We start from the raw sequence: 27,495 nt of genomic DNA, 5'->3' as shown, positions 1-27,495 counted from the left end.
ATACCTGTCTCCACTAGCAGATTTTGTACTTCAGTTGACTACAGCGGTTTTCTGCTGATGCATTAGGATTTAATTGTATCTACTATCAGCATTAATTTTGTGGAAGATTAAGTAGACAGTTAAGCCTAATGGAATTAAAATTAAATTAGCAAATTAAATAATAAGAAATATTTTTATCCCTTTATATTTTGCTAGATATCTATTTATCTTTTATCAGCAAAGCCCCCAGTTGTACAGTATGACTTCTACTCACAGCCAGGACACTCAAATATAAAAGGTGGTGCATGTACTTTAGATTCTTGGGAAGTCCATTTTGACAGCAGAAGACACATCTGTGTCAGAATGAAATCTTGTGCTTGGTTAATCCCTGAAAGACTTGCCATTGGATTCAGTAGTGAAAGGATTTTACTCCATCAAATATCAATAAGAATATATTCATGTAGAACACTAGAGGTGGTGGCTACAAGAAACTGCTAGCCTAACTTTCCCTATGAAGTAGGGCCACTTTTTTAGCCAAAATAGACTTAAAAACTTCCAAGGTTGATGTTTTTGCAGTTACCCTGGGTAGCTGTTAGACTGCAGCTGGATGGAAGTGATTCATCGAATCAATAAAGTTGGAAGAGATCTCAAAGATCATCAAGGCCAACCTGTAACCCAAGACCTCATGACTGCTAAACCATGGCACCAAGTGCCATGTCCAATCCCCTCTTGAACACCTCCAGGGATGGAGACTCCACCACCTCCCTGGGCAGCACATTCCAATGGCTAACAACTCTCTCTGGGAAGAACTTTCTCCACACCTCCAGCCTAAACTTCCCCTGGTGCAGCTTGTGACTGTGTCCTCTTGTTCTGGTGCTGGTTGCCTGGGAGAAGAGACCAACTCCTACCTGGCTACAACCACCTTTCAGGTAGCTGTAGACAGCAATAAGGTCTCCCCTGAGTCTCCTCTTTTTGAAACACTTAATATTGAGAACTTAAGAGCACTGAGTTCTTAGCTCTTCTCAAAACCAGACCATTGTTGTTCTCAAAGAGCTGAGTTCCACATTTTTCAGTCGCAGTCTCTGTTTCTTTAACACATGTTTTACTGTTGATTGGCACATATTTTGTCATCATGAAGGTCATGCCAACCTTCCCAGTAGCATAGGCTAACTCTAGGACCCATCACACTGCTAAACACCAAACCATCAGTGTAGGGCAGTATTCTCCTCTGCTCCCCATAAAATAAATAAATAAATCTCTAAATTCAGCTTCCTCAGCAGGTATGTGCTTACAGGCAGCCAAAATTTCTGTAAGATTCCCATCTTCTGCATGGTGCCTTTTACACTGCAGAGAAATAGATCTATCCAGGCAAGATCCAGATGCTGTAACCTGAAAGTCTGTTAGCTCACTTTCTTTGGAAAAGCAAAGAATGTTGATTTGTGCTGTAAATTAATACAGGAAGCACACATCAAGGAAGTAGGAAGCTTATGTTTCCATCCTCTGCCAGAGGAGACTGAAAACCATGTCTCCTATGTCCTAGGAGAGCACCCAGACTCTCAAACTATAGAGCTTTTCTGTGCTTTTTGCTGAAACTGTGCCAGAGGCAGGAAAACAAAAGAGTCATTAAGCACAGATGAGAACCTTCTCATATCGTTAAGCTGCATCATTTTTCACCTTGAAGAACAGATGCCCTTGTTCTGGTTTCTGAATGAAAACCAACTTGTGTAATTTAAAGCAAGCAGCTCTAACCACTACACTGTTAAATAGAGGGCATTTTGAGGAGTGGTTGGCAGGTCAGTGTGTGTTTATCTAAGACTTCAGGACTGAATTAAGCAAAGTACAGTCGTCCTGCTTGTCTTTCTGACAGGTGTGGCCACCAGCAGATACCTTAGAGGGTCTGTCATAATACAAATCAATGAAATGGCTAACAGGTCAGAGGTGGTCCTGATACTTTCTGATTCCACAGCAGCCTTTTAGCATGTAAGAAGAGACAGAATCACAGAACGCATCCTGGTGGAAGAGACCTCAAAGAAGATGATCCAAAACTCAGCCCAGCGCTGAAGGGAGCAAGTTCCTCAGCAGATATAAATGAAATGTGAATTAATGGTTGTCTTATTTGATATTGTTGCCATGCAGCCTTCAAGGATGTCACTGTTTCCCAGCATCTCTACTGGATGTGCCTAGACTTGGTAGTCCTTCAAAACTTACCAGCAGTCTCTTTAACAAGATAATTAACTAGCTGGAGGAAGAAAAAACAATGCTTAATGAATGGTAGCTGCTGCAGAAACTGTTCCATCCCCCTGCTACTCAAACCTCACATTTGAAAAGCCCTGTGACATGTCTGTAAATCAATGAGCTAGTTTTATTTGTTTACCTGTCGGTAAGCTGGTGAAACTTTGAATGTATTTATAAATGCTCACATCTCCTCTATTGAGAACAGCAAGTTCAGGGCAAAGCACACCTGAGCCCACTGATTTTTGTCAGATATTTATGTCATCTCATTATACATCTTTTCAGAGTGCTTCACCTCAGCTTCAGTTCCTTAATGAAAACCAGTCACTTCTGCTGCTGATTTGATTTAGTATCTCACAGAATTTCCTACTTGTTTGTGTGTGAGATAAATTCCCTGCTCTGTTACATTTCCTCTCTAGAGGATGATTGTCAAGAATTGTTATGCCACTTTAACTGTCCATACAGGTGAATATTTTAACGCATGATGGACCTGGACTGGGACAGTGAGTTGAGGCTTCCTTATATTTTAAATACATGGAGATACAGTGCAAATTTAGACCAAAACTATCCAAAATTAAACACAAATGTGCATAATTATTATCCTTTCCCTTAGCTATACGTGTAAGAGTCAGAAAACTGTCAGGCTGGGGAATCAGCATAGTTCATGTTCTAAGCTCATCGCCAAGAAGGCAGTTGGTGCATAGGGACAATTTTATCCAAGCATCCTCTTTACCATCAAGTTGTTCATTTTGGGCAAGATTTAAGCTGGGGAGAATGACTTGAACTAGACAACAGCTTGCCCTTGGCATAGCCCAAGCTATTTTGGGGTACTCAGTATAGCAAGACGGAGTGGGGAGTTGCACCTTTCTGTGGTACAGAGGCTTCATAACAATTTGGAGTAAAATCCCTTTTTCCTGTGTTCTTTGAGGAGAGCTTGGTACGGGGTAAAGACAGTTTGGAAGCAGGGCCTCTCCAAATCTGCTGCCAAAACTGCAGTAGATCTAACTACAAAGGCTTGTAGGAGAGCAATTTCCTTTCTTGATCTGGGTTAACTCACTGCCCAAAGCATTATTTTTGCTGCTTCTTTAAAGCCTGGGCTAGCCCCAAGACCTGTGTCCCACAAGCTTTGAGGCTTTCCTCTGTCTTATCTCAACTTCTATGAAAAGGGAACCTGCCAGCATCCAGCATGTTGTAGGCAGTTTTCAACTCCTCCTTCCACAGGGTTCCTGCAGCTCACAGCTTCTCTACATCCTGCTCTGAACTCTGTTCCAGCCAGCCCACACTGCACCCAGCAGGTTATAATCTGTTGCAGCAGTCCTCCTGTTTCTCTGCTGTACAACTTCAACTTTTCTGCTGACAGTTTGCCCTTGCTCCGATTCCTGCCTTCTCAGAGTACAGTGTCACAGCCTTGCCAGACATGGTGTGCCAAGAAAGGGGAAGACATCTGCTTGTACATCCTGGCTAGGTCAGCAGAAAGAGAATTGATTTACTAACATTTATTTTTTGGAGAGTCTACTTTTCCTTCATCCAAGATAATCAAATAAAATGGTAAAATGATTCCTGAACTGACAATGTTTTTGCTTCCTGTGCTAGCACACCCTCTCAGTTCTTCCTGGTGTATGTTCACATCACACTAACAAAAATAGAAAACAAAAACATAAGGCATTTTGGAATTGAATTAATTTTAAGTCTAAATGGTTAACAAAATACGGTTGGATTTTCACGAGCTAAGTTGGATCTTCAGTTAGGGTCAAGACTTAACTGTTTTATAGTCAGGAGCAAGGCTCAACATTTGGAATGGAAGATTTCACTCAAGAAGGCCAACAGGTAGAGCAGGTCCTAATACTCTAGAAAACATCACCCTTTGCCTTTGTAAAGTGTTAGAGACTTGGAGCTTGTATCAGCCAAATAAGAGGCAGCTGGGGTATGCATGGTAATAAGAGTTTGAATTCATTGCCGGGGTGGGAAAATGAACACAATAAATTATGAAGCCAAACACAATTGTCAAGATGCATTTCTGAAAGCTGAAAGAGTTTTCAAAGAGGTTTTCTGTACCTTTCACCCTGATTAGATGTGACTAAACAACTGGCAGAAAATGCAAGTGCTAACTGTGAGTGTCTGGGCAGCTACACAAATTAACTAAGAAATTTATGTTCACTGAATAGGAAAGAAACACAAACCCCATCCTGATGGGAGAATGAAGTCACTCTGCACAGTACAAAGCTGCAGGTTAGGGAGCAGGTTCCAAGAGTTAGAGGGGAAAGCTTGCTTGAGCACCAGGAGAGCAGAACCCCAGAAAGGCATCGGCCAAAGTTATGTTTGAGCATCATACTTCAGCTGGGTTTTATTTTGATCACTTACTAATCTTTAGGCACTATCTACAGCGATGCAAAAGTGATCACTTTGTGGAGAGAACTTTTATAGCCTGTCTCTCTCCAGGCTTTTTCAAGTTATGCCATGGAGTCAGCTGATGCACAGCACTGCTGGCAATCTATTTCTCCTGCACCTGTGCTTCTGCAGCTTCTCCATAAAGTTGGTGACTCCAGTTCTAGACGTTTTCAGCCCCAGAGGCCTCTAAGGTGAGTTGAGCAGAGAATATCCAAGAAATTGGTGCCTGGGTACACAAAAAAATGCTGATTCAAAGGCCACATTCCCTTCTTTCCCTACACTGCCTGCATGGCAGGATTAAATTGCTTCTGCTGAAGTATCTGACATGGCTTTGTGTGCAGCAGCATCACAGAATTTAACCTGAACACTATTTGACAGCACAGAAGTTCATCTGATACAGTGCAAAGATTTTTGCCTTTTCTATTTTGTAAATGAATGACTACTGTGTCTTAATTCACCTGATACCAAATATCTTGACCACTGAGAGCAGTAAGATGGAAGGCATCTCTTGAAATAATGGCTCCAAGGTAGTGAGGAATCATGGAAAATTTCTTAGGGATTGTTTTTCACTCAGCTATCGCAGGAGGCTTTAAGCCAGACTCTAACTAATGAGAATTTTGAAGCAGTCCTTATGAGGGTTCCTAGTTACTGATTTCTGAGCATGTGACACTCGATCATGGCGCCTTGCTGTGTCTGTTCCCATTGACTATGTGGCTGATCCCTCACCAAAGAAACTTTTCAGAGGCAGAAGCTTGATATTGAAACTCCTTACATGGAGTAACATTGCTCAGAGAACATTTATGAGGATGAATTTTGGAGTGCATCCACCCCTTTGGACAACAGGCTTCTGCCAGTGAGTTTTAAGATGGCTTTGCAGTGGCCTCCAAGCAAGCAAACAGATTGTTAGTGGGTGGGATATAGTATGCATGGAAGTGCAATGTTTAACAGATGACCTGTGCTTAAGGTGGTTACTCTAGAGGCCACAGAGAGATGCTCTTAGCACTCATGGATGCATGTGTTTCATTGCTGGTCCATATCTATATCTGAGAATCATTAAAATAGCCCTTTGTGAGTAAGAGAAGGACAAGGCTCATAGGGAAATTCATAAAATACAGACCAAATTTATCCTAGTTATTTCTAGGAACTTAAATAGGTTTCTGAAGGTCAGATCCTGATTGATTGTCTGCCTTTTAGTCAATGGAAACCATCTGATAGAGATTTGTCCCACAGAAGGACCAAGTTACCTTCAGTGGAGGTCTCTTACCCTGTCAATAGAAGTTTCAAGCAACTAGGCTCCCAGGAACTTCAATTACATACCTAAAATTTGTCAGAGGAAAATGGCCCCAGGAAACTGGTTCCAAAAACTTCAGATGTACCAGGCTCTGTTGTAATTCAGTTAACAGACTTTCAAATTAGTCAGAAAATGTGATCAAAGCATCACATTAAGGCACTATTAAGAGGAATACACTTTGATCATGACTAATGAGGTGAAAAAGCAGGAAAAAAGGGCAAAACTTCAGCAGAGTAAAAATATAATTAAGTGTAAGAACTAATCTGCCTCCATACTGCCTTAGTGACAGGACAGAGGTTAACATTAGTGCATATTTAGACAGACATTATTATCTAATTCTCTCACCATTTCTCTTCATAAGAGCTGAAGGCATTCTTCCTGAGAGTCAAAAGTATCTAAAATACAAATGGATGGCTTAGATGTTAATATTTTTTCCCTGTACCATTCCAGGACTGAACTATCAAGTCTGAATTCCAGGCTTTGGGAAAGTTGGTGAGGCCTTACTGACTCTAGAAAGTGCATCCATTGATTAAGCTTTGTACCTCTGTGAGAGCTGAAATGAGTACCCCATTGATGGGCAGAAACCCAGAAAACTATGGGTTAAATGGTTTTTCTTAGTAAAAGAAACACTATTCCTATTGTTAGCATTTTAATACTACCTTTTTTTTTCTTTTTTCTTTTCCTTTTTTAATCATTTGTTTAGCAGATAGCACAGGGCTGCTGGTTTATTGATAAGGAATGTGATATTGGTGTGTACTGCAAAGGAATATGCTACTGGGCATGAAGGATGAAGCCACTGTGCTCTGGTGTGATAATAGAGCTAATTTTAAAGGGAATTTAAGAGCTGTTAATTTCTGACCATTTCTCTTCAGCTCTTCTCGATCTGTGAAAGGCTGCACTACCAAAACACCCCAGATGTCCTCTAAACAATGCTGAACCAACAGCTCAGAAGCATTGCCACAATTGTTGGTAGTATGAACAACAACAACAAAAATAACCCAAATAATACTCCAGGCCTTAGGTGAGATTTCAATCCAGCAGAACTTTACCAGCAGCAGCTGGTGGTGATACAGGTCTCTGTAAGCTGTGTAACAGTCTAGACTCTGTTTCCTTACCATCTGCTACATCTAGCAGCAATGATGATGATGAAATAATATATTGTATAAGATGTTATTATATAATAATAAATATATTATTATAATACCTATATTTACAGATTATCTATTATAATAATAAATATTATGCACAACATTCCATATTTTTCTATTATGACCTTCAGAAGCAACATCTATTAGTTGTAGGTAAATGTTTCTGACTGTTTCTATCTCCATACCTTTACTATGCATTCTTCTCTGAGTATGAGAAAAAAAAGTAAATCCCTTCACAGACAGAAAGTATTGAGGAAGCATGAGTGGTGTTGATGGACAGATAAATGAGTTCTGGAACACTACCTGTTCTGTGGACCTGAGCCCTGTGTTAGTCTGATATAAATACTTTAATACCTGGAAAATTTAAGAGCATTATGTTGTAAGCTACTCTAGGCTGTGATTAAATATTGATGTTTTGTACGTACTTGGGCCTCCTGGAGTAAATTACAGGGCTGGCTATTATTCTTTATACCAGGGAAATGACAGTTTGCAAGCTAAAAAAAGGCAGCTTTGGCTGGGAGATACTTTATTCAGCTGCATTTTATTGTCAAGGTTTAAGCAGAAAGTAACAACAGCCTGACTATGAGGAGATGATAATGGCAGATTTGATAGCTAGATGCTCCTGCAGGTAACTCGATGGAACTATTAGTATGCTCCTAAGTATTAAGAGGGGCCAAACACACCTTCCACTTCTCTCTTCTCCTGCATCTCAGAATGAAAAGGTGACATACCCAGTCTTGTGTGGTTATACCCAGTCTTCTGATGTTTTCTGTCTTTGCTGGCAAACAGATTCTTCTTTTGATCTATATGATAGGAGTTGTATGAGCTGCTTTTCATTCCCCAGAGTTCCTATTGGTTACCCACAGGTAGGAAGCTGTTCTCAGCCTTTCCTATGGCCTCCAGCAGGTTTTAGAGTTCTGCTTTAGTCCTGTGCTTTAAGCTGCTTTAATTATCAAGTGGAAAACAACGGTTATTTCTGGAAACGCTGGGCTTTTTGGTAAGGCAAGAAACAAAACATCAGAATGACTGAATTAATTAACCTGAGCAGGAGCTTGTTCCTGTGCCAAATGATCAATGAATTTCTTTACTGAAACGTGTTGTGGAGCAGATCTTTTTAAAAGGCAAGCAAGTACAAAGCAGTGAATATCTGTTTATGATGCTGATCGACATCTCTGAAGCCCTTTCTCGGCATTTCCCTGAGCAACTGTGGTTTTCAGTATTTCTACATTTATAAATTGCTCTTTGGCCACAGAGCTGATGATTGACAGATGGTGGCTGTACAGTGGATTTTGGAGCAGGAGCAGCCGACAGACTGCAAGTGGGTAGTGCATATAGCTGGCCAGTCTCAGTGTTCTCTCCACCTGTGAGCCCAACAGCGTAGAGGGTACATTTGTTTGTTTCTTATCACTGAAAATAAATCAAGCACTCTGAGTTTGAGTGCAGAATTGTTAGGTTTTTTTTAAAGGACTTCAGGTGGAGCAAGCTGATCAAGCATGGAGCCAATAGAAACATGCTGGTTTGGAGCAGCTGAGCCTGTGACCAGTAGTGCATATATGAGGAGTCACAGGAAGATGTGAAGAACTTCCCTTGCAATTTGTAGAGCTTTAGCATTTTGTCTTCTCCACATAGAATGACAAAAAAACACTTTGGTATGTTCTACTGGTTTTGTAGATCAGCTAGCAAAGTGGCTTCTTGGTCTCTGGCTAGACTCTGAGGATGCTCTCCCAGTATGAATAAATAAACTGTATTTTATTGCAAGAGCACAACCATGCCAGCAGAAAGGTAAAATGCTGTGCAGCACTGAAAGCTTTTTTGGAATGGAAAAAAAGGGACATAGAGAGGTGTTTGGGTATGAAAGGTATGAAAAGCTTACTGATAGACTCTTCGAGCAAACTTTGCCTGAGGAGTTGCTCCAGATGGCCTGGTTTTCATAAGCACTGCACACCAGAACCTGCAGTTGGTATTGCATGCATACATTTAGCAGCAGATAGGTCTGTTTAATGAGGCTATGAGACAGAACTTTTCTCCTGCAACAAAAGTGGAGTTTAAAATGGCTCTGATGGTTTTATCGCTCAGAGCACCCAAAGGGTTGCCCCTGAGAGAAATCATTTTTTTGGAGCTCCTCTGTTCTTTGAAAGGTCAAATGTAAATCTTTCAAGATCTTAAAAACTCGGTGTCACATTTATTTCCAGGATGGTGACATTTCATCTTATTAAGGGAATCGCTTTAAAAAAGAAAAGAATTCATTCTGACAGAGCCCCATGAAGAAAGCTGTGGTGCCTCTAGCGCTCCTCAGAATAATTAGGACAAGAAGGTGGTTTTCTGACTATCTGCACAGGGCACAAACTTTTAAAATATTGACACTGTTGCTTGGGGAAACATGAACTTAACCAGCTCAAACCACAGCTACTCAAACTAATCAACTCCTTCTGTGTCAGAACAGCAAAAGGAGGTCTGCTACCAAACGCTCTTTTATAATCAGAGTAGGCTTCACTTGATTAATGCTCATGGCCGCTTTGATTTATACAAATTTGGTTCCTTAGATACAAACACCAGAAATGTGCCTATTCTCTGATCATTCTCATCCTAACCAAAGTACAATCTACCTGTCTGCAGCAGGGTTGGCTGCCCCTTAAGGGCTCTAGATTAATCAGCCCTGCTCAGCTGCTGCATCTAACCAGTGCACGGTGTAAGAGGAAGAACATTGTCTGATCCTAAACAAAAATAGGTGAAATAAGGGCTGGCAGACTATGATTTGAAGATGGAACTGAGCCAGCTGTGTTGAATGCAATGATCAAATGAGGTGTAAATTATTGAAAATGGTTTTGGTCTTGACTTCTTACAATGGGTTTGGGGTTTTGGATGCTGAGAAGTCAGGGAAAGGTAGCAGCTATAAAGAGAAACTTTGTCAATAGGTGTTTAAGAAGCAGAAGGAAAAGTGCTGTTTGGACACTGCAAGCAGGAAATGGTTGTGAAAGGGAATGTGGTCACCAAGATACCACACTAGAAAATGCAGCAGATTGCTAAGAATAAGGACAAGGCAGGAAACCCAGAGAAGCCTCAGAGCTGGTTGTAACATCAGAATCTTCCATGCAGGGCAGGGTAAGTGCAGCCGGGAAAATGTCTGAGCACTTCTAAATCAGGATGTAGAGAAAACACAGCAAGGATGGAAGAGAAGGGCAGCAAACTTTCTCTACATCTAGGAAGTTCATTTTGAAAGCAGACTATTTGCAGTGTGGCAAAAAATGCTTGAGAGCAAAGGAGGAAATACAGAAAATTTCAAGTCAGGAATTGGCAGGCTCTGAATTCTTAAAGATACCAAGTGCCAACTCATTTAACTACAGAAAGAACTTGAGAGGTGTGCTCTGTAATTAACAGGCAAGAGCTGGAACTGGCTGCTTCTAGATGACAACTGAAGGCAGAAACACAAACAAGGTGCTGCCTGTGCCAGATGAGTACAGAGATAGGTAACTCCTCCTGGTTAGCTGCTGTGCAAGATGAACTCAGAGACAGAGGCCACATAAGGGAGCAGCTGAGGGGGCTGAAAACCATCTGGTGAGGAATGAAGGAAGAAATGTTTTGTGTAACAGGACTTGGCCTGCTTTAGAAAGATTTGAAGAGGGCTGTGTCTAACAGCTAGCTAGACTCTCTGTGGGTTGGGAGGTCTCAAGACTAGCTGTTCGGCTCGTTGTGCTACTTCACTACTCTGGTGAACTTAGAGGAAACCAGGCAGTAAATGGCTTGTGGGTGGTTGGAGGAGGATGATGAAAGCCCCTAGATACATTGTGCATACGATCTCTTTGGAACTCCTCATATTCCATGAGACTCTGAGGTGCTCTGGGAGACATGGCTGCCCTGAACAATGAAAAAAACAATGTAAAACAATTCCATTTGAAGTCATTTGTAGTGAACAATGTCTCAGAGCATGTCTGTATAACCTGGAGCACAATCTAACAGCAGTAGGTGATGTCTATGCTATTTACCATGATGAAGATTAATGTCAACATTTTATCTTTTCCTCTGATAAAAACTTGTGATTCATTTCTCCTCTGGTACAAATAGATCAAGGCTATCATGCAATTGGCTGAGTTCATCAAGTTCACCACTTACATAAAACAAATTGGCAGGATTTCCCCCTTTTTCTGTCAGATAGAAAATGTCCAAGAAGTATAGCTGAAGCAATTACATTAATGACTAAATGGATTTCATGATTGCTTGGTTGTTCTAATTTTGACCATCATTCAATTATTTTTTTAAAAAAAGCACTGAAGTTTTAAAAGATTAAACAATCTCTGGCAAATCTCTCTTCCCTTTTGACTCTATTACCTGCAGTGACCCCTGCACTTGAAGGAACCTTTGTGATGCAGCAGCAAGATATCATGATTGATCTTTTCCTTTGGAGATGTATTGAATAGAAACTTACACCTAGAGAACAAGCAGGACACATCTTGGGTTTGTATTGAGCTTGAAACTGGCATTACCATGGCAGTTCTCTGGGCTATGGTGTAGAGAGAGTACATTTACAGGTATGTGAGCTTAGGTGGGTCTTGAGATGCCTCTGTGGAGGCAACTGTGGATGTAGCTGTTCCAGTGAATTATCTTATGCAAATACTAAGTATTTACAGAAGCAGCCTATTTAGTCTCCAAATAGGATACTGTTAGGAAGAGGACACTGAATGAAAAGGCTGTTAGTGTTTGCCTGGAAGCTGATAAAACCAGAAAGGGGAGAAAAGTCAGTGCTTTGCTGTCACATGCATAGATGACAAGAGGGAATGAAAACCAAAGGAGAGAGAAGCTACCTGTGGAAGGATGGGGAGGTGGAAATCAGAAGGATGAGGTTGGGATTAATTACAATCTCAGCCATTAAGTTATTTAAGCACAAATGGGGAGGGAAGCACAACTGCAGAACAGTAAACAGCAATGTTGTAACTGTACCTGATGGTAAGGAGATTGTGTCTGATCAGAACAACTCAGGTGGAGTTTTTTCCCTGAAAGGAAAGTTATTCAAAGAAAGACAACGATGACATTTCTTTTAACAATGTGTTTGGGAAGAGCTTAATAGATAGGAATAGGCAGGGTAGGAATTGTTTGTGTGATTTTTGTTAATAACATGCTTCATGCTGAGGAAGGGAATGAAGCATGCAAGGGAGTTATTAAAGCTCACTTTCATGCTAATGGAGAGAGACTAAAAATCTGTATCTGAAATTAATGGCTTTCCAGAGCCAGACCTCTAGCAGAGGTCTAGACATGAAAGCAAAAGGCTAGCTTTGCACTGAAACAGAGAATGAGCACTGGCATTTGAAGAGTGGTAATTATCTTGAATTCTGCTGGATGAAGTAGCTGTGGAATATACCTCTGCTAATGAGTTAAGTTACACATTTTAACTGAGTACTTCTTTTATCCAAATGTATGCCTTGTTTAGGTGCCTGCCCCATCCCTGTTACAGCCCTCTGTAGCTAATACTGAATTTGTAGTGCTGTACCTCAGAGTCATCAGTGCTGTGAGTGAGCAAACAGCATTTGATGTAAGGTGATTTAGTTTGAGCAAATGGCTTGTGTGAGCTCCGTGAATCCCAGCCCACATGTTAGAGGTAAGCTGTTCTGTAACCACTGATCTACAGCCTTTACCTGGGATGTGGTAACCATACTGTGACTTTCTCTTCCCCTCCCCTCTTCCTTCTCAGCTAGCACAGAACGTCTGCAGGGCAAACTGAGCTTGTGAATATCTATGCCTGAGGATAACTTGAAAAATATATCTGAAAAGCGTTTCAACAGAATTGATCACTATGAGAGAACTTGCCCTCAACTTGCACTTTCTTGGCTCTAACAGCTTCAATGGGAAAAAATAGGTGTTTAAAATGTCAAAGCAGCTTATTGACTACACAAAAGGAAGAGGTTTGTTTGGTTCAGAGTCTGACTTTCCAAAGTTCCATTCAAACTTAAGCTGAATACTAAGGGATGCAAGGAAGAGTCTATAGAAGAGAGGAACCTGACACTTTAAATTGCTTGCATAATAATGAGCAACATATCAGAATATTTCCTTTGCACTAGGAAACAAGGAGCTGTGCAGCCGAGAGAGGTAACTGCTGGCATGGGAATCAGGTACATTTTAATCTCCATTTACAAATGTATGAAACAAGCATCTAACTGGAGTTCAGCTCCTCTTGCAGCTCAGCTGCCTTTTACAGGTGCTAGAAAAAACATCCTATTGGCATACCTAGCAAGAGCCCAAATCTTTTCTGTGCTTTACTCCTCCCTGTTCATGGAGATCTTTCTCAGGCTGTGGGTGAGCATGGATTCTCAGCTCTACATTTGACCCTAGACAATGCCAAGGCTAATTACTACTGAGAAGTACCCCTAGGGCCCTGTACAGTGATCAAACAGGAATGCTGTGTAACTACTGTACATGGAGCAAAGGCCTCCTGAGTCCAAGTCTTAACTGCAAGATTTTTTCGTGTTGATGCAGGGAACTTTCTGCCCTTGAATATAAAACTGATGGCTTTATGACATTTTTCACTTAATCAAAACCCATCTGTCACTGGTGGTTTTTTAAGCATAAAGGTCAAAAGCTTCTCATATGCCTTCTATCATTATTGCAGGCTCTAAGAGTGAATGTGTTACTGAATATGTGTAGCTTACAGGATGAAATATGCACCAGGAATAACAGTTGACTAAATTCTTTGTATCTTTCTCCATAAAACAACAAATCCCAGATCTGTTGTGGGAGGAGCACAAGAGAACACAAGCCATAAAATTTCCCAGAGAGAGGCAAATTAAACAGAGAGAAAGGAGAGTGACAAGTGCCCTGGAAATACACTCTGGCCCCATTATTAAAATGTTTGGATGTCATCACAGGATGCACTGTAGATGCAGCTTCAGACCTCATCAGCCAATGTCTATGGCAGGCACTTAAAATATTTCAAGTGAGACATGGGCACTGTTCTCCCTTCCTTGTACTGTTTGAATGTGTGGACATGAGGTCTAAATTACAGTCTCTCTTTAGGGATGGCTACATTTGAAACACCATATGAGTTTATAAATTGCAAAGTGTAGTCCTTTAATTCACCAGTATCTCTCTGTGCTTGTTGCTCTGATCTTATTTCCTGTCTGCATATAAATCCATCTTGTGTAGCTGCTCTGGCTTGGTATCTGTGAAAACAAGAAGCTAAGCTGCCTGTTGAGAGATATGCTGAAGATGGGATCTAATAGGTCACACCCCTGAAACGTTATCTTTCATTGCCAGTGAATCACAACACAAGCTTCCATACAGTGACAGTAAATTAATGGTTTGTGTATTAAAGCACAAGCTCTGTAAGTTATCAGGAATGATGAAGACATACCTCTTAGTTTTGTACATCCAAAATAGGGCTGAGGGGCCAGTGAAAGATGTTTCTCTTCTCTCTGCACCTGCAGAGACTCACCTCACAAGCTGATTAGAATGCATTATGTAGAGCTTCAGAAAAGCTTAATTAGCTTTGGGAACACTGAGAAATGCCTCCCCATACCACCCACTCTGGTGCTGCTCACTACTGCAGGTTGCTTCTCACATACTGACAGTTTAGTTACTCAAAGCAGTGTCTGTTCACTGCTCAAGAGGAGGCAATAGCTCCACCTCCATTTTCAGCGGATTTACCAAGAAGTGAAAGACACAGAAATTACTGTGGTACTCTAAACACAACAGGGTGAGAGATGCTGGATGACTAGAGCCAAGGCTGCTTTGTATTGAAGCTGCAAATGGAATTTGAGTGAGAAGGCACAGGTTGGAAGAGGCACCAGCATGCTTTGGAAACATCTCCAGCGTTAGCTGCAGTGTTTCTGTTAAGAGTCCTTTCAACGAAGAGCAGTATGCACAGCCTCCTTTCATGTAGTAACAGATGGCAAATCAAAGACCTGTATGATGGAGCAGATGGAGTTCTGAAGAGAAAAGGAGGGTCCCACAGCACAAGAGATGCAGGAATGAGCTGGGAGAAACGAGGCAATCAGGCAGGGTCCTTACTGTTAATGGGAATCCAGCTTTCAGAGCACAGTGAAATAGTCCATTTGGTGTACTCAGCTGACTTTATGTGCTGGGAGATATGATTTCTTGCAGGCACAAATAGAAAAGTGCTTTGGCAAATCTGACTGATTACCGAGAACCCTTCAACTCTCATTGTGAGAACTATGTGCCCTGGCTTGTGTTTCCAGACCCTCTTTTTACCTCTGGCTACCTTGATGTACTATACCACCACAGATGTCTAATTGAGTGGGTGGAGCAATAGGGAGGGAATGTAAAAGTTTGCTGGGGTGCTTCATGCTTTTATCAAGCAAAACATAACTTGGGCCTTTGGCAAGTGATTCTGCTGCAGAACTGCAGATACATACCAGATGGGTGCTTGCTTTTTCTGGCTCACATTTTCTGTTTGGAAATGTGTTAAAACATTTTTCTGGGAAGGACATGATGCCATCCAGAGTTTCTGTCAGCCTTGCCTCATTGATCTGACTGGATACTTGCCTAGCTGAACATACTTCAGTTAGCTATAGACTTACTCAGCACAATTTGGGGGTTTAAGAATGCTTTTATTTTTAATGGTTTTTGAATTATTTTCTTTTTTTCACTGGGGAAGTAAATCAAGAAGAATTGTCACCTTTTTACTGATCCAGGAAGGGCAATGAAAGTTAAGTAAATTCTGTTTCATAAAATGGAAGATGGAGCTCTGCTTCTTGCCCTTGATTCCATCACTTTTCTGAAGGGTAATAACTATGTAAAGGTGGAAAATTGATAGATGAGACTACTGTCTGAGGCTGGAAGTGTCCCTCGTGGCTGTGGATACCTGGGTTAGTTTGGGAATTAATTTCCTGCTACTTCATTACTACCAGAAATTGTCTGAGCCATTTCTGTTGTGGCTTGTTATAGAAAGTTTGATCAAGTATATGATATTCCTCCTATATTATACCACAGATGCTCAGATGATGCTTCTTTCTGACTATCCAAATGCTAAATTGACACATACAATAAAAACACATGGGTAAGAGCATCCCAGCTCAGGCAAACTTAATGATCCAGAAGGGATGACTTCTGACATAATGTAACTCATGTGAGAACAGACAGCTGAAATGCAAAGTCCTTCTCAGTGGGCCTTTCTCAAAGGTGTAATGACTGGTTCTTCTCTCGAGTATCACTGCTGACTGTAAACCTTCTTCTGTCCAAGAAGTTTGGAAAATCAGTAGTTTTGCAGCAGTTTTTTGTATTACATTATAGGGATTAAAGCAAATGTCAGCATCACAGCAAGGGAAATTGGCTTCCCCCCCCCCTCCCCAGCTTCTGTTTCTGCTACTTAATGCAAAAGAGAGCTGCTGCACATAGAAGAATGACAAATCCTGTTGCAAAATTTGCTTAAATGACTTTACCTCCATACATCCTCTAATCTGGCCCATTCTCTTCTGGAAGCACCAATCTGACGAATTAATGGGAGACAGCTAGTGTCAAAACCAGCTTAAGTTGTGTGTCTGCCCTCTGAACCTTTTGTCTCTACCCTTATTGGCTCTAATTAATGACTTTTCCCAAATGACAGTCATTATTAATGACAATTTTCCTCATCTGCAATGTATGTGCTGAGCTAATTGCCTTCTAAAGAGGGGGAAATTCTCCATTTCACAATAGCTAAAATAAGCAACTGTCATCCTAGACTAAGCTGTGTGGAGAGAGCTTAGTGTGAGCTACACTGAGGGGGGGCAAAAGGGATACTCAAGAATAGTGGTCTTCAGGTATGGAACTGTTAGTGACAGGTGCCACTGGAGGCAATTGAAAAAGCAGGGCTGGATAAAGCACTGATTGCAGTATCTGGGTGAAGAAATGAAGCATTGCTCAAGGGGTTTGCACAGAGGGCAAGTCTGAGCTTTCTACCTGTTCAGAAAGCATCTGGGAATGAAGATATAATGTGAGTAAATAAAAGATATCATGCAAGTAAATAAAATGAGCAAGAGAGACCCCAGATCCTTATCAGACTAATCTAGTTGATGGAAATAACCTGGTGGGGAGCTATCTGTTAACTTTTAAGGGCTGAAAGGAACAAGCTCTGTCTTTGCCTAGATGGCAAAAGTTACAGGCTTACTAAGACAGAACAAAACTGTATTGCAAGGCAGAAACTGCTTTGAACAGAATAAATGTGCCTAATTGCAAACATTCTGTTTGGGTGTTTGGATATTTAAGCCCCAATCCGAGAACCCCACCCAGACACTTCCTCATACTAAAAAGAATCTACTGTAATCAAGGCTTTCATTGTCATACCTGAAATACCTATCTCACAGCATACAGCTCTGAGCTGACTCATGCTCTGCAAGAACTGGGAAAAATGATTTGAGGACAAGCTTTAGAGCAGTCTACATGGAAAGCAAAAAACCCCTCAGCATGCAGAACAACTGTTGCTAATAAGAACAGTAATCAGTGGTCATACTTGGCCTGCTGACTCAGAAACTGAAAGCTAGGGTACATTTCTACTCTAGCCATGAGAGATCCCTGTTGCTCTGAGCCAGGGCCTGGGGGGGGGGGTTTACCTTTTCTTTTTTTAACCTTTTTAACTTAGTTTTGCTTTTCAAAGTTTAATAGCTTCAGCAAAGGGGAGCTGAAGCACCTGTGTAACAGGGAACCATGAGTGTGCATCTGCTTTGATATGGACATGAGGGAATGCAAAAGTTTTGGCACATCTCAAGCGCTTTATACAATCACTCACTGCACAAGAGAATTGTGTCCAAGGTCACTTTTTAAATGGAATGAACAGAATCTTGTGGGATGTGTTCCAGTATGGTAGATTCATATCTGGGGAGTCCTGTAGGATGAGGTGGCTAAGATTATGTGGGAAAATGTCTCACCTGTGTGGATCCCAACAAGGCACTGGGAAAGGTATAGGAGCTTTGGGTTTGTACTGCATGCAGTACTACAGTGGTTGCAGAAACTGAAACTGCATCACTCAGATTAGTTGGTAGAAGCAGTCAAAGTTTGTTAGTTACCTTCAGGGAACTAAGTTCATTTGTGGAACTATATTACCAACTACTGCTCCTATAGAGGTGCTGAGAGGCATGTTAAGCAGCAGGCAGGGCTAGTACTCATATCTGCATTGACTTCATCCATTTGTAGCCAGCTTACTTTAAATAACATTTCCTGCTCTAGTGTATTCTGCTGCCACATCCACTATAAATTGCAAATAGAGGAGGAATAATGTAGCTTATGCTATCTTTAATAAACTTTAATGGCTTACAAAAGATAATGTCATAAAACAATCTCATCACTTTCTAACTGAAACTGATTTTCCCATCTGCGATCTCTAAATAGTATTTGAAATCCATAAAAATGATAAAATGTTTAATCAGGTTCCAGTACAGAAATCTCTTGACTCTCCTCTGAGACTTTTTTAAATTGCAGCATGTGCTCTGTTAATCAAGCTCCTTGTTGCTGAGAACAGAAATCATTGTCCTCTCAGTAATGGATTTCTGTGCCCGTTTAACGCCGGCAGTGACAACATACACCAATCTTCCTATACTGGTAGGGAGCATGGGACTTGCTTAATGCTTTTACTGTCTGGAATTCAAATTTTCCAGAAGAAATGGGCTGTGTTATTCAGGCTCCTGGAATTTCTGTGCGAGGAATGCAACCACACCTATGAATCAACTCAATGGATGTCAAAAGCTGCAAAGGATACCTCAAAACTATTCTCTCTTTCAGCCATGGTGAGAGTTTCTTCTTTCATGCCAAGCTCATTACAGGTCATTGACAACACCTCTCAAAGAGCAGCAACTGTGAGTGACATCTAAAAACACTGAAGCAACAGATATAAAGAGTTCTGCAACAGAGTGTTCAGTTTTCCTTCTGGTAGTCCAGAAAATGTATTAAACATTTCCTAACCAGGTTAGGACTGACTGAGAATCTCATAGACCCTAAAGCTGCCATCACTTAATTACACCAGCTGAAACATCTTTAGAACATACCTCCTCATATCTTTTTTTCCTCCCCATTACCTCCTCAAAATCCTATGTCTGGACACCATCCCATTGGATTTGTGTGCTAATTGTTTTCTACATCCAGCTGGGAAACAGTAACTAAGAATAATGAGGGAAATATTACTTTTAATCTTTAGATGGGACAATCAATATAATTTAAACTGTAACAGAAGAAACAATTACTGAAGACAGGGTTTCTAAAATTATGATAGCACATTATTAGTAATGATTGCTCATTCCTCTTGCAGGAATGCATAAGAGTGGTGAGGAAGTGATACTTTGAAATAAAGATGAAGTCCCACTGCTGTCTCACAGCAAAATGATGTTTCACTTCAGAACAGGTGACTGAAAAGTTGTGAATTATAGCTATGCTCCACCCTTACCATATCAGCCATAAGCACCACTCATACTGCACACATTTCATCCTCTGGGAATAGAATGCCACATTTCAAAAGCAAACCTGAAGTCATGTTGCCTGTGCCCAGAGCTGGGGTAACAGTATGTGTCAGCCAGTGGGAGAGGGAGCGCTTTAATAAGTTCTGAAACTAAAACTGAAGCATACAGTATAAATGCAACATTCCATTCAGGAAAACATTAACATTTTATAGGTCCTTGGTCTTGTTCTCCATTTTCTCAATTTAGGCTCCAGGCAGTTCAGGCTGTTCAATTTATACCAATTACATGTGATTGTCTTGTGCACTTCGCAATGCCTGGAACAATCAGGGGACATAATCACCTCTGCTTCTGAAGCAATAATGGGTTTCATTTCAAATGTGTTCATTACACAGCATGTACTTCAACAGCTACATCAGTCTGATGACTTTTCTTGTTTACATCCAACTTACATGCTAGGACATACCTGGCCTGTTGATGCTTTGGTTGTGGAGTCCTTGCAAAGTAAAAATAAAAGGAAAATAAATCTCTGGCTGTTTTGTTTGTTTGTTTTCCTTTTTAAAGCAGCAGGGTATAAGCCAGTCAAGGAACTATTTCATTTATCTGGGAGTGAGGAGTGTTCATCTAACAAAATTCCAGCACTAACAGCTCTGTAAGATTGGGCTGCACACCTGAACTCTGCTCAATGCCTTTTCCCATGTTCCTATTCACCAACAGAGGCCAATACTCTCTAGATAAGATCTGCCTTTATTTTTAGTTTTCTTATTACAAAGTAAGGATTTGTATTTTTGCGTCTAACACCAAATCTGCTCTCAGCTAGTGCTTCCTGACACTGACTTCCTTCTGCTCAGAGATAGGGAAAAAAGCAGGTGGATTTTGAGCCAAATTAGGGAGCTCAAACTGCTGCTGCTGGTATCTGTACTGGTCTCAGAGCTCCACCAGCTCATAATCCCTAAACTATTTCCACTTCTTCACACTCCCTGGCCAAGCACACATTTCACCTCACTGCCTTCATGAAAAAACAGCAGCAGCAAACACCTCATTCCCCTCAGTTCCCACAAACCTGTTCAATGTTATTTGATTCAAATAATTACTACAGTTTCACCTTAGCAATAAACAAGATTCCCAAAGACTAAGTTATCCTTGTTGAAAACATTACAAGCAAGAGCAGCCAAAAATCAAGGCCCCAAGTGTGGGTGACTGTCACCAACTTTCTCACAGTGCTCTTCTCTCTGCCTTTCCTTGGTATCAGCTTTGGGCTTGAATTTGTTTTTTCACTTGATTTCCATTGGCCATTCTCTGTACTGACTACACTGCAGGGACTGACAGTGGAAGGCCGTCTCCATACCTCCTGCATGATTCATGTGTGGTGGGACAAACAGTGCACTGCCACTGTTCCAGAGCTCTAATTGTGGTGAGTGAAACTGAGCTGATCTCTGATTTTTCTGTTAATCCCAGCGTAAGTAAAGCAGCTAGAAATTTGCTGTGCTAAATAGATGGCAAGAGCTTTCAGTCTCTTCAGTTACTGATTATGAGGCAGCTCTTAAAGGCTACTGAATGACATATGCTAAAGATGACTTCTTCACACGTACCAAGAATTTATTGTGTAGGAGGCTTGTGAAAGTAATGAACAGAACAAGCACTCATTTCAGTTCTTTTTGCCTGTGTTTCTGACATATTTTCTGCATTTCTTTTCTGAAATTAACAGCTGCAGACTGCACATTGTGGTGGGTTGAAGTTTCCCCCAGCATTAACTTTAGCCATTACTCAGAGGTTCATCATCATGACAAGTGTCTGAATTCCACAAAACTGGCTTTAAGAAGAAGGTTTGAAGTTGAATTGTGCAACAGAATTTGACTTGGAAGTCTGTCTACCTAAAGCTTTAATTGTGAGAAAGAGATTTCAATATTGAAATGTTGGGGGGGGGTTATGTCTAAAAGTGCATCCTGAAAGTTTGAACTTTGAGAACTCTGCACATTGAAATGGAGATTAGGAAAAGACAGAGGGAAAAAAATTGCACTGAATAGGGGAACAGAGTATTTTATGTCACTATATCTACAGAAATGCAATTGAAATCACTGCAGAGAATGATTGAAAATCAGCTTCCACAGGAACAAACCTGAATGCTTATGATCAGTTTCAGAGGCTCCGTGGAATAGGAGCACTTACCTGGTTCTGTAGCTGCTCTCTCTAGCTTCACATCTGCCAGCCCAGGGGAGCAGAGGCTTTGGTGTTTCTCAACCCAACTGCTTTGCCCAGAGTGGCAAGTTTGTGACTCCTCTCTTCACTTTATGCTAATGCATTAGCTGTGGCCATCTTTTTATCTTGACTCTGATTTCACACACATTGAAATTAGAACCTGAGTCAGCCAGGACAGGTGAACCTCAGCTGGCTGATTGTGTATCCCAGACCATGAGCATCACATTCAGTATGAGGGAGAAAGTTTGCTGAAGAGGGGTGAATCTCCTGTGAGAGCTCTCTTCTCTCTTGTTCATCTCTCTTCTGCTCCTGAGGACTGCTTTCCTGGATATTGTGGCTGCTGCACTTTTGCTGTGCTGAGTATAGCTTTGTATAGACTTTGATATTGTTTGGTCATTTCATTGAACCTGTTTTCATTTCAGCCTGTTGGTCTTCTCATTTCCTGATTCCCACTCTCTGCTAGTTATCAGGTGATAACCCCACATGGGGGTTAAACATAGACAGTTATTTATTTGCCTATGTAAATGGCTGTGGAAAAAAAAAACAAGCATGCAAAAAATTAGTGTCATTAAATTGAATGCCCTGGCTTCCCACTTGTCTGTGTAAGTGTGATGCAAAAGGAAGAATTGCTCAGGTGGATCATATAATGGAGCAGAGTGCACAGAGGAGATAATTGGTGCAACCTGAGGGAGTCATTGTCTGGTATAAAGGTGTGGGTGTTTTGAATACAAACTTGCCTGAGTGTAAGATGAACTTGTCTAGCAAGCACTTGTGTGTGAAAAACTGAAATTACCAGGGTAAGGCAAGAGTGTTTCATACAGACTGAGACAGGTGAAGGCAGATATTTATCTAGAAGTAATGTGTCCCAAATTGATCTTTTGTAACTTCTGCTTTTCTAAAGAGAAGGGAGGTTTATGATACAGAAAATTATGAGAGCAGTTTAACAGCCAGAAAGGATGAAGACAGACTTTCTTTACTTCTTTCAAATGAGAAATTGCTTCGGAAGCTTGCAGGCAATCTCTGTGATAATTGGCTTACAGAATCTCCACAGGTCATCTCCAGCAAACTCCTTTCTCCCTTCCGGACAGGGATAGTGCTCTGCTTGATGCTACCTGCTTGTTGCAAGCATTATGCTTAGTTAAAAGGATCTTCTTTGGACTTTTGGGGCACTTCTCAGCAGCAAAGGGAGGAAGACAGAGATGCCTTGCCATATCCACAGGCTTGATTGTTCCCCTGGCTGTGAATACACCTTTGTGCTTGCTGTGACCCAGTAACCCCTCTGAATATACTACAGCTGATCCTTTCTCATGGAACATTTTGAAATGCTTTATTAATTTGTGATGGCTCAGAAAGCCATGTCAAATTCTTAAAGCTGGTTGCAAAAGTCATCAACTCACTCTTTAATGGGAGTTAGTCGTGAAAAGTGCCTGCCTAACTCAGGTCATTGAAGTAAAAGGGTGAAGTACTGAATGTGATCCTCCTGCAGGGTAGGACACTGGTGGGCATGGCAAAACAATGCTGTGGTGGTGCTATTTGGCCTTACTTGGAGGAAGGACTCGGACAACTCAAGCCCAGAATCATGCTGATATAGCCCTGCTGTGCTGAAGTGCCCAGAGGGCTCCTCTAAACAATGCTGCTCACCTCTCATTATGTGGATATGCCATGGTGGCTGGAACTGCCTTGGAATTCTGAACACTATATTCCATTTTGTGGTAGGGATGTGCCCCACGAGAGGAACAACTTGTCTTTCTTTAAAATGCTCCCCCTGGAAGCTGCTGTCCTTTGAGTCAAATTCTAGTTGGCAGGACTTCTTTTAAATGTTTACTGGGAACTTAAGATCCACTTAGCATTTTGCTAATTCCTTACTGTTATTCAGGGTGAGCAATAATGGTTGGCAGGTAGCACTGCCTGCCAAGGCTGGATCTGATCGTGGCTGGTGTGAGAGCATCCCTCCACTGAAATCCTACATCCACTGAAGCAAGGAGTCAAGGCCTCTTTATCACAAGGCACATGGTACCAGCAGCTCCCTTTCAAAACTCCTGCCTGACAGCACCCCAGATATGATTTCCTCTGTACAGAACATGCCATGGAAATGGCCATGCACAGGGGGTGACATATGAGCATTAAGAGGCACCCACTACAGCTTGGTGATGCCTATTCTGTAAGAAATCAAAAAACTTTCCCTCATGTGAAAAAATGCAGGCCAGCAGTAGCTTGGATCTCTTCAGCAGGCACAATTTGAAAAGCATAATTTCCCTTAAGGAGGTTTGTATGTGTCTTTTTTAACAGAGCTATATTAAGCAGCCTTTATGAAGTTACTTATGCTGCCAAGTAGGCATAAATTTAGAACCTGTCATGTGCTTTCAGAAATCAAAGGGCTGGGCTTTTTATTTTCTTAAGTGCTCTCACGTGCAGTCCACTTGCTGATTTGGTATTCTCTTGCAGACAAGGCCAAGGTGATACTTGTTGGAAAGCAGAAACCCCAAGGAAATTAACAGGAATAGCATAGCAGCTCTTAGAAGCATCCTCAGGCATTCTTCCACATTTCTGATCCAGTCTGATGATGAGAGAATCAGAGAATTGTCAGGGTTGGAAGGGACTGCAAGGATCATCCAGAGCCATGGGCAGGGACACCTCACACACACTGCAGCAGGTTGCTCACAGCCACATCCAGCCTGGCCTTGAAAGCCTCCAGGGATGAGTCTTCCACCACCTCCCTGGGCAACCTGTGCCAGTGCCTCACCACCTTTCTGTGTCCACAGAGCTCATTGTCTTTACATAGGTGAAGAGTTGCTGTCTCCCAGAAGACGTTCCATGGCCTTGCAGAAATTTATCTTCTCTGCCTCAACTTTAATAATATTAAATAAACCTTAAAAAAAAGTTTCCCAGTTCAATTCAAGCCCCCCTGCAGCAGGAGCCACTGCTCCTGAGGGAAAGGACTTGGGATGAGCTTTTTGTTTGGGTGTTTTTTCATGGCAGTACACATCTTTGGGAAAAGCATTTTATGAAACAAGAAAATGAGATGGATCTTGTTAGGAGAAGAAAGATGTTTGGCATATGTGTCTGACAAGCTGAGCTACCAACTTGCTGAGTTAACAGCTGGTACCTGCTAACTTTGTGGAGAGGGGGGAGAAAACTCAGACAGGTGCCTCTAAGTTGAGTGTTAGCTGGTTGACAGCAGGAAAGGAGCAATTTTACTCTAGTTCTAGGACAGTGATAATCACAGTGCTGTGGGAACACAGATGAGCGCTCAGATAGCTTTGGCCATTAATTGCTGGGGTATTTCTAGCACATAACCTCACCCCCAGCGACTATTTTCCTGACACTCTTGGGTCTGCCTGCCTTTTTCAGACAACAGCTTTGGAAACAGGCTGGTAAGGGCTGAATCAGTAATTAAACTCCAGCATTATCACCATGTCTAGACACTGGGCACTCTATGGGCATCTCAGTGCAAGGAGCAGCTTCATCTTTGCCACACTGCAAACATTTTAACCTATTAAGCTGCATTAAAATCTTGCTCTTGTTCCTTCAGGGCTCTCTAGCAGAAATGTTTGGCTGTGTTGTCTGGGAAGGCTTCTTGGTTGTTTGCCAGTTTCCATTTTGATTTTGTGTTGGTTTTTGTTTGTTTGGGGGGTGGTTTGCTGTTTTTCATGGCTGGAGTTTGTTTGGGTTGTTTGGAGGCTGTGTTTGCTTTTTGTTTGTTTTTGGTAAGCACTGGATGAAAACTCTTACCCTCTTCTTTTTTTCAGAAACTCTCCTCTGATTCCTCAAACTTTCCTTATATAGAGAGATTACTCAGGAGTTCATTAAAAAAGAGCTAATCAAGACATCAGCTGTCAGCCTTTCCTATTTTGGAATCCAGAAGACTAAATCTAAGGTGGCGAATACACCACAGCAGGAGAAATCGGCCTGGTTGAGCTGGTATCTTTAATAAGTGAAAAGTGCCAGGTGGCTCAGTGTTAAAACATTTGATGAAAAAGCAACTTACGTGAAAGAAGGTGACAGGCAAGCTCTCAAGCCCTCTACTGGAGGAGAAAACAGCTGCCACTACTTACTCCACGGGCATTGTGGAGCTGACTTCCTGTTAGAGGGGAAGATGAAACTGCTCGGAATTTTAAAGCCCATTTGCACTGTCCACAAGGTTCAGAGAAAACTTCAGTTATGGGGTAACCAGATGGCCTTACTACACAGGATAGTGTAATGCAAGTCATCACCAGGGATGTGTTGATATACTGGTGATGGCTCCCCCACCCACACAAGCCTTCAGTGGAGAGGTACTGATTACCTGTGTATCACTCCAGCACAGTGGCATCTCAGAGCAATCTGCTGGGCTGCTCATTATCCACAGATGGCAAGAACAAGCTACTGGTGACTTGTTTATCAAGTCTCGAGACTAATGGCCTGAGAACAGGCATCTTTACATACACAACTGCTCTTAATAGAGATGGTCTTTCAAGTAGATTCTATGGTCCTGCTCTGGCAAGGGGGCTGGACTCAATCTCCAGAGGTCCCTTCCAACCCCTAACATCCTGTGATCTATTCATTTCACATCAAACTCTTCTCCCCTGCAAACACTAACTGCCTTGTAGCTGTCAAGCTGTAATTAAATTCAAGTACAGTTTTACTTGAAACTTGTAAGAGTAGTACATCTCCAGCTCATCAGACCTAAAGATTAAACCTGGTTAAGTGTGTGTCAAGAGAATCGATGAGTTCAAGTATTACAGCTCCTCTGAGAGCCTGCAGAAGTTGCATGTCCAGCATCTTCCAAGCTAAGCCTGCTAATGATTCGATGCCTGTTATGTCCAAGTATTTATTCGAATTTCAAATATCTTGCTCAGCAGCTCTGGATGTTACCAGGGATGCCTCCTTCCCTAAGGAGGAAACTTGGCCTTCAAGTTTCTGTTTCACCAGTTGCATTCAATATAAACATCCTCAGTTAACACTGTTCTTACCAACACATTTTAACTTGTGTTCCCACCTCAGTTCCTGTTCTTGGTATCACCACCACAACTGTTTTAGCCACAAACCAGGGAGTGCTTATAGACATTTTCCTCCAAACTCTCAGCTTCTCAAAGTCTGCTTTTGTCATTATTGTGACTGGACAAGCTTACTGACCTTTAGCACTGTAGTGACCAGCATTAACTATTGCTGTTTCTAGTCTGTCAGGGAAGACTGAGAGGGGATTTAATAAATGCTTATAAATGTCTGAGGGCTGGGTGTCAAGAGGGAGGGGACAGGCTCTGCTCAGTTGCACTCTGTGATAAGAGAAGGGGCACCAGATATGAACTACAGCACAGGAGGCCTCACCTCAACATGAGGAGGAACTTCTTCACCATGAGGATCATTCATGTTTCAGCTATTTCTACTGCAGGAATTGACATGCTTTTGAAAATTACTAACATTGCTCTACTGAAGCTTGTTTTTAAAGACAGGTGCTGTGTGTTACTGGAGAAGATTACTCTGCAAATTGTCACAGGAGAGTAAAAGTAAACTTGCAACTCAAAATGCTTTCCCAAGGTTCAGTTTGTACAGTGACACTGAACCTGAAGACCCTGATGTTGCATATTCATCTTAACAGATCATCCCACTACTACATACTGTAACACCTCATGTGTTCTGCCACACCGACAGGTACTGATGACCTCTCTGAATTAGCACCTACTGTCTGTGAGCAGTCCTAATGTTCAATTACAAATTATTAAAACTAATTAGAAAAACCCATCCCAGTCACATAATTAGAGGGCAAAAATAAGAGCACTGTCCAAAACCATTACCAAGTAAACTAAAACTGTGTTCGAGTGCATTAAAATAAGCCATGGCTGTCTGAAAAGGTAGCAAATCACGCATCAAGTACAAGACAATGATTTTGGAATGCTGCCTACACACTACAGAT

This window comes from Dryobates pubescens, chromosome 23, assembly GCF_014839835.1.
Source record: "Dryobates pubescens isolate bDryPub1 chromosome 23, bDryPub1.pri, whole genome shotgun sequence".
Taxonomy (NCBI): Eukaryota; Metazoa; Chordata; class Aves; order Piciformes; family Picidae; genus Dryobates; species Dryobates pubescens.
Note: the sequence above shows the minus strand (reverse complement) of the source record.